Source organism: Alligator mississippiensis, chromosome 3, assembly GCF_030867095.1.
Source record: "Alligator mississippiensis isolate rAllMis1 chromosome 3, rAllMis1, whole genome shotgun sequence".
In the NCBI taxonomy this organism is placed as follows: domain Eukaryota; kingdom Metazoa; phylum Chordata; order Crocodylia; family Alligatoridae; genus Alligator; species Alligator mississippiensis.
This window is the reverse complement of record NC_081826.1, coordinates 217,639,324-217,647,552: the sequence shown is the minus strand read 5'-3', so window position 1 is coordinate 217,647,552 and position 8,229 is coordinate 217,639,324.

The window sequence follows — 8,229 nt, the reverse complement described above, 5'->3', positions numbered from 1 at the left end:
TGATATAACATTTAGAGCAAGCTTGCAGGGCCAGAAAGTTCCCAAAATGGCCTTGCTTTTAGGCATACTATTATAACTCTAATGAAGTCAGTAAAAATGTGGTGTATAAGCTTCAGTTTACAACCCTGATTCTATTCCATTTCTGAGTGTGACTTAATTCTTTATTTCATAGTTTCTCACATTACACAAGCCTATACTGTCCATATGCAGCATCTGGATAGAAAACTGAGAAGCAACCTCCTGCCCACAACTCTCATGATCCTAAACTAATCTCTCAGGGTGTGCCTACATGTTCATTAATGTGTTTTTGCTAATGTGCATTAAATTTAGTATCTCCATTGTGAGGTTCTCGAAAAAAGGTGTATTAGCTTATTTTAATAACACGTTAGTGAAAGTGCACTTTTTTTGGTGACACTTTAATACACATTAAAATAGGCTAAGGCACATTAAAGCGCACATAGAGATGTGCCCTCAATTTTAAGAGCCATACACATGATTGGGTTTGGCAGGATTGTTTAAAGAAACTGTAAGGCTTGACACCTGCCAGACCAGTGTTATAGAAGCCATGTTGTGTCCAGCACTGACACCAAGCGCAGGGAGAAAAAGGGGCCTAGGACCCCTGTGTAGGCTGTCTGAGCCTCTTGTAGATATTGAGGCCTCCGAAATTTCTAGGGGTTGGTTTCAAAACTCACCTCCATAAAATACATAGCTTAAAAAAGAGCTGCAGAAGGAAACTTATGAATTCTTCCTAATGCCTGTCCCTTCTTCTCATCTTTTCCCTTGGAAAGGAAGATCTTAACTGTGATGTTAAACTGTCCTGATTAAGCTAACTACAATGCGAATGTACTTCCTCCAGTAGTATTAACAATTTTTTACTCCACTTAATACTTTTTTTTTTAATAATATAAACAACACATAGCCCTAGATGTCCAGAAAAGTACATTGCCAGTGGGAGGATTACTTTCTTTGATAAGAGTTCACAACAGATTGTTGCGTCTGTGTCAAATTTCTCTTCATTTGATGCTGATAGTGGGATTTCAGCAAACTGCAGATAATGTAAAACAATAGGGCAGGTGCAGCAAGCATGGCTATTCCCTGGCTCCGTTTTGTTATTTACTGCTAGAGCTCTGTTGCAGTAAACCTTTGAGCTGGCTTTTTAGAGTACACTGTACAAGCATTTCATTCACTTTCATGTCAACAAGCTTCGTCTTGATAAATTAAAACAGAAAAATGCTGGGTAAGGCACCTCAGACCTGCATGATTCATTTTGCAGCAATTTTCTCGTGGCTGCCCAAGAATGACCTGCTATCTTCCTAGTCTCCTTATCATTTTCCCATCTGGAAAAGGCTGAGGCATGCTGTACGCTGGGGAGTAAGTAGCCTAAGCTGGCTGCATTCAAAGACCATTAACAATCATAACTCTTAAAATCACCACCCTCCTGCAGACAAGGTTAATAGTAGTCTATAGAACAGGTAGGGAGGTCAGTAGTTTACTTTTACTAAAATAAATACCAAGTGAATTGTTTGATTTCCTTTGTTACCTCTGACTGTAAAACAAGAATTGCAATTTTAAAGGGCACTGAAGAGCATTTCTGTTAAAAAAAGGAACCTTTTGGATTCAATGCCTTAATATCCAGTGGGAACCAATCTTTATGTACATGTCTTCTGAACTAATTTATTCATTTTTCAGCTAAAACCAAAGTACAACTGTATTTTTATGGGGCCTTGGCAAGTATGATTAATTTAGCAATTATCTTGGTAATCTAGCACAAGGTTCTGAAGTCCAAAAAATGGTGGAATGTTTAATTTTCAATAAAGAGGGACAGATAAATCTGAGAAAGAACACTAATTGCTAACATCAATTTTGTATCAATCAATGTAATGTTGTAAATGAAAAAAAAATCAATGCTGAAATTAAAAATAATATCAAATTTAAAAGTCTAAAAGCCCTAATTAAATACTTAGCAAAAGTGAAATTCTGAAAAGTCCTATGAAATTACAAGATAATGTTAGGGTTATGTATTGAGGAAACAAAGGAACAAAAGACACTGCTATCAATGGAGAAATTCTGAAGACTGTTTGAAAAAACTAAAAAGAACTACTAAAAGAGAGATGGTAATAAATGCCTAAAAGTTCAGTAAGAAACATCATATCTAGTAACAGCGGAAGAAGGAAAATTATTTCATATTAGCAATAAAAAGGAATACACCATAATTTACACATTATTACTATTATTTACAAGATTGATAAAATTGCTAATGGTATTTCCATCAGCATATTACACACACACAAATGCACACACACAAACATTCAAAACTCAGGCAAGTCTACTTGGCAGCAGATGAAAAACCTAAGATCTTAGTTGTGGAATATAATATAGAAAGGGATAAAAATATTCCTACATTATAAAATAAATTATTTACAAGGTTCCTTTTATATTAAATGTTGAGTTCTAGGTTTTCAGCATTCAAGTCTTGGAAAGTAAACAAAGAAAAGCAATTTAAATATTTTTAAAGCAAAAATATTTAAATTTTAACATTTGCATTTTCAAAGAGCCAGTGCTAGGCTCATCTCCAGCTAAGCACCTGATTGAAGCCATTGGAACAGCTCCTAAGTAACCAAAAGTAGAACATGACTTTTGCATGCCTATGCCAGAATAGATTTTGGTCTCCATTTTGTAGATTACATGGGATTGTAGATCTCCTTTAAGACTTCCTTTATTCCCTCCCCCTTCCCCCTTAAGCCCTGAATGGCTCAGTGAGTTGCTAAAGGTTTATGAAGCTTTTCACTCTGGGTCACTGATTTGAATCAAGTCTAAGTCAGCAGTGAGCCAAGAGACATTACCATCTGGTGGTAGTTCTGTGCTCATTGTATAATGAGTTGGTGGTCTGAGTCAAGTTCCTTTTGGCCAACCAGGGTTACCCACCTTCACAAATGACATATTTGTGTGGCTGTCTCAGCAGAAGAAACTGAATGAGCAACTTATGATTTAACTAGTGGAGGTCATCACTTCAGGTCAGAGCTCAGGGATATGGGTAGGTCATATTAGGTGATTTGCACTGTTGCCCCTATTCAATTTTTATGTGGGGAGAGAAGTGTGGGGGCTTTGTTTTCCAGGGCTGTTAGTCTGGCACCATCTACATTCATTAAAGCAAGCATTAAATGAAAAATAAATGCAATTCTGTTCACCTTTAAGTCCAGACACTGATAATGAAAATTTCATACTGGGAAATATGTCAATTTGCTTGCTATTTTCACCACTCTCTGAGACTAAGTACTTCCTGATTAAGAAAGAAACAAAAGACTAAAAAATTGAGAGAGGCTGATGGACTAGTGAAGGAGGCATTGGCTTTTCCATATCCTGTAATTTGTCCGCATTTTGATGAGATAATCTTTATTTTTTATGGAACTTTTCCTCTAGATAATCTCTCCTACCTATAAAATTGATTTTCCACTTCCTGCTTTCTTCACAAGTAGCCTTTAACAAGACAATGTTCACATTGGCACTGTCTGCTGTGAACAAAACAGTGGATAATTTGTTTTAAAAAATTATTCAGGTTTCTCTCTCCCTGATGATGAAAGATCATAATTATTGATGGTGGAAACCTTAGATGTATCATTTTAAGTTCACCTTCTCTCTCTCTCTCTCTGTAACATGCACAACCATGCAGCATCAGAGCCTCTGGGCAATTTCTAATTTTGATTCAGTTATCTTTGGCCTCACTTGTATTAGGCCTTGATCCATGGTTGCAGTATTACTAAACATCTAGTCTACTTCTAAACTAATATAGTTTAATTCCATTCAAACATGTGTAACCTGAATGGTACGCAGCTGGTACCCCCTCTTCAACTGAAGGGATGTCAGCGGGTGCACGTATGCTGTGGGAGTGTGACAGCCTAGCAGCAGGCCAGCTCACCTCCTTTCCCTATAGAGGATAGGAGAGACCAGGGACACCCAGTGATACTTAACTATTTACAGGTTTAATTATACAACATTGTGTGAAACTTATAAACATATGTATATATACATACAAATATATATATACACACATGCGTATGTATGTGTATATGTATGTATATGTGTGTATACACACACACATATCTATATACACACGTACATATCTATATCCATGTATAGATATATATATATATACTTACACACATATGTTATTTACAAATATAGTTTTACAAAGACAATAACTCTTGTCAACCCTGAACTCAGGCACAGGCCTTGATCCTCTGTGGCCATCCAGTTAGTATGCAGCCCCTGCCCTCAACAGGGCCCTCCAGGCAGCAAGAGTGGGGACACTCAATGATAAAACACAGGTTGGACAGCAAATCAACAAAGGAAAATCTGGCAGTGATGGAACAATAACAGAACATATACAGTGATATTACATCAAATGGGATACCAATACACAACAATAACCAATACAATATATATTGGTATAGACTCAGGGTTGCGCTGGCAGACCCTGCTAGCAGGCTAAATAGAGCAACTTACAATTCTTCCATAATGCAACATTAAAGACACAAGTTTACAATGAAAATCCCAACAACATGAGGAACCAGAACACAACAATGGCACAGCAGCTGTGCCCAAAGAAGAAATGGTATCGGGGGAAGGAACCTGCTACCTTAAAGGAACGCCATCACCCTCCCCTAGGCCATGGCTAGGAGGGGCCCCGTAACCATGGAAACCACCCTTAAAAAAGGGGGGCGGGCCCTAGGTCTCTCTCTATTCCCAAAAGGAAGTCATTCCCCCTCCTAATCAGCGACTTCCCTTTGATTACACAATGGGGGGGGGGGAGGAGAGCTCCTTCTCCCCTGTGGAAGAATCCCCTTCTGAGGTAACTCATGACTCCCAGCAGCTTTGGAGGATTAGGCTCGTCTCTATCTGTGGGTTGGACGCGGGGCATCATCCCTCACTAGGGTGGTTTACCTGCCCAGTCGCTGCTTACTACAGGAAGGCCTGAGCTGCCTCATGCAGTCACTGTGGCCTGTCAGCCCTCTCTTGGCCCCCACAATGCACCACCCTTTGCACTAAAGGGGTGCCTGCCTCATGCAGGGATGGGGCCTTGCACTGCCTCGTGCAACAGTGGCGTTCCATCAGCTCTGCTCTCTCTGCCCCATGCACCGCCCTGTGCACCGAACCATGCACCAAGGGCTTCTGCCTCATGCAGGGTTGGTGACCCACGCTACCTCATGTAGCCATTGAGGTCCCGTCTGTTCTTGGACCTTCACTAACCCTGTGCACCGATCTGTGCAACAAGGGCTCCTACCTTGTGCAGAGCTGGGGACCCACACTGCCTTGTGCAGCCTGCAGCAATCCCTTCATCTCCACAGCCCTGTGCACCAATCCATGCACTGAGGGCTCCTGCCTCGTGCAGGATTGGGGACCCATGCAGCCACTGAGGTTCAGTCTGCTCGCGGACCCTCTGTGCATGGATGCTGTGGCTCCCTCCGTGGCAGGGATGGGATGCAGCCACTTGCTGCTTTCTGCTTGGCAGAGACCTGAGCACTCCTGGAACAACTGCTCTGGGGCAACTGCTTCTGGGGCAACTGCTCCACCAGGTCTTCTGCAGCTCCCTTCATCATCCCTCATCGAAGCCACCCATGTGCTGGGCACACAGGCTTTTATCCCCTCTGGAGGTTCCACCCCAGATTGGAAACAGACCAATGAAAAAGCCTGAGGGGTTAATTCCCCTTCGGGTTCTCTTCTTTACCTTGACCCAAGGTCGGGGCAGGGCAAGCCTTCTTCCTGCTTTCTTCTAATTGGTGGGGAAGGGAAATGCCCCCACCAATCGGCCTGAGCCATCCAGCTCAAGCCATCAAGCAGGGCTGCCACTGGCCAGCCTGCCACACATGGTTTAATAGAACAGGATGAATGGTGTGAAATGATCTAATGACACAGATAAATTAAAGGACCCAATCTTCAGCTGATGTAAATGAGCACACGCCCATTAATTTCAGTAGAGTTGTCCTGATTTACCCCAAGAGATGACTGGCTCCTAGTTTTCCAAGCTAGTGTGATATCTGTGACCTCCCCAACCTCCACGTAGTCTTAGCCTTCTGGAATTTATAGTTTGTAGATGACTGCTCTACACATGCCATTAAAGGTGACATGATAAATTCCAGCACAGTTTGCGCTGGAGAAAACTGTTCCTGGGTGCAGCATTTACACGTACGTCTGGGACCATAGCAGTTTGAGCCAGGATAGAGCAGCCCTAGGCTGGCAGGGGTCAGAGGCATCAGCCCCAGGCTCCATGTGGCAGCATCAAGCAGCAGAGGGGCTGGCTGGGGCATGAGGGTGTTAAAGTGCAGGGCTAGGTGGCAGGCAGCCCCTTCACTTCAGCAGTCTCATGCCCCAACAGTACAGTACTATCCTATGGCAGAGTTAATTATTTTACTGTGCCCTAACACACCATGGTGTGCATCTCGGCTGTTACTATACCGTGGAGCTAATTAGTCAACTCCGCAGTAAAGCGCATGTGTAGATGCACCCTGTATATGTGAAATATTCTAGGTGAAGGATGTGTTGGTACTCACTAGAATTCTCTGTATTTAAAAACCATCTTACATTATTCAATATTTACTGTAGTAGACACAGAAAGAACTACAAGAGGAACCCCATCCAACCAGGCTCCAATCCTGTTCCACTGAAAGCTATAGCTCAAAACTTCTACAGAGTACAGCAATGCAGGATCAAGCTTAGAGCCTTTCACCTGCATGTACTGACATACTTAAGTAACTTTACACGTGTGAGTAGAGCCATTATGTTTAAAATAGCTTCCCGTCAGCATGACTGATCTCTGAATTGAAATGATTGTTTAGCTGTGAATTTTTTAGCTCCGATTGCTTAACTCTGAATTTAAATAACTCTTTGGGTACAATGGAGAAACTGCACAGTCCATGCTACTGTAGATATTTGAATACAAATTCACCAAATTCCAGAGCCTATAGAGAACAGCACATTTTCAGTGCTATACTTCATGCTAAATTAGTATCTGAGAAAATACTATATTCCTCTCCTGGCAAGATTTACAGAGTTGGTGCTTTAATTGGATAACACAAAGGTACTGAAGTAATATATTATTTTATCAAATGTATTTTTAAATGATTCTTCCAGTGCATCAATCTGAATGTGCAGCCAAAGGACTGGGGGGGAAAGCACTCACATGAACAGAATGAGTTTTGCCCTCTGGAGAAATCCCCATGACTGCACACAGTTCAAAACCCATTATGGTTGTTCCACAACCAAACATTTGATGCACTGATCAATGTCAGGAGTGGAGGAAGGGGGGGGACTTACAAAATGAGACTGAAAAGCCCTGATGATGCCAGCTGCTCTTTAACCTTGACTCAGCTGCGTGGGTATTAAAAGAGAGAGAGAGAGACAGGGGTGGGGTGGGGGGACAGATCTGAAAATATTACTCCCTCCAAATAACAGTCTTTTTCCTTCTGCTGCTAAAGTCTCATTTTTTTCTTAATCAATCAAAATATCAGAACACTCTTGTAGTCACTAGCTATAGACTCCTTGGGGAAAATTTAAATCTTTTAACTCTTTGAGAAGATACCAACATTGCCTTATTATCTGTGTAATACTTATTATAAAAGAACATTGAAAAAATACAGCAAAGCCATCCCGTCACAGGAACCTTCTTGGGAAGATGAAGTCATTCATTTGCAAGAGACTTACCACAGAAAAATAAGAATCATAGTTTGAAGACTTTAAATAAAATAGCAGCATCAGCATCTATTGCTTGTGCATGAGTGAGATGTATTTGTTCTTGAAGTATGTAAGTAAAAACATTTGGGAGGCAGACATAGAAGCCTGAAAAACCTGATGAAATGGCTAATATTAACATAAAAAAGAAATTCCCTGCTAAAACATGCTCTGGCTAATGATTTAAAATACTACTTATCATTTAAGTGCTGCTATCCTAAGGCCATATTTTCTAAGACCAGAGGCATTTAATGGTGTCTGATTTTTCTTTTGGAAGCTCTTGTTCAACACTTGATGTTAAACACTTGATGTCAAAGGTTATAGAAACACCCCAATGAGCTGGATAAGTTATGTATTTAAGTAGCCCTCTTTAAATTATTAATTTATGTCTATGTTGATAATAGCTAGAGCTTTGACTCATTCTGAAGGAAAAGACACCCCTGACTACCAAGATTAGGAAAGTCAAATGAGGTTAACAGAGAATAAAAATTTTAAATCTGTAAA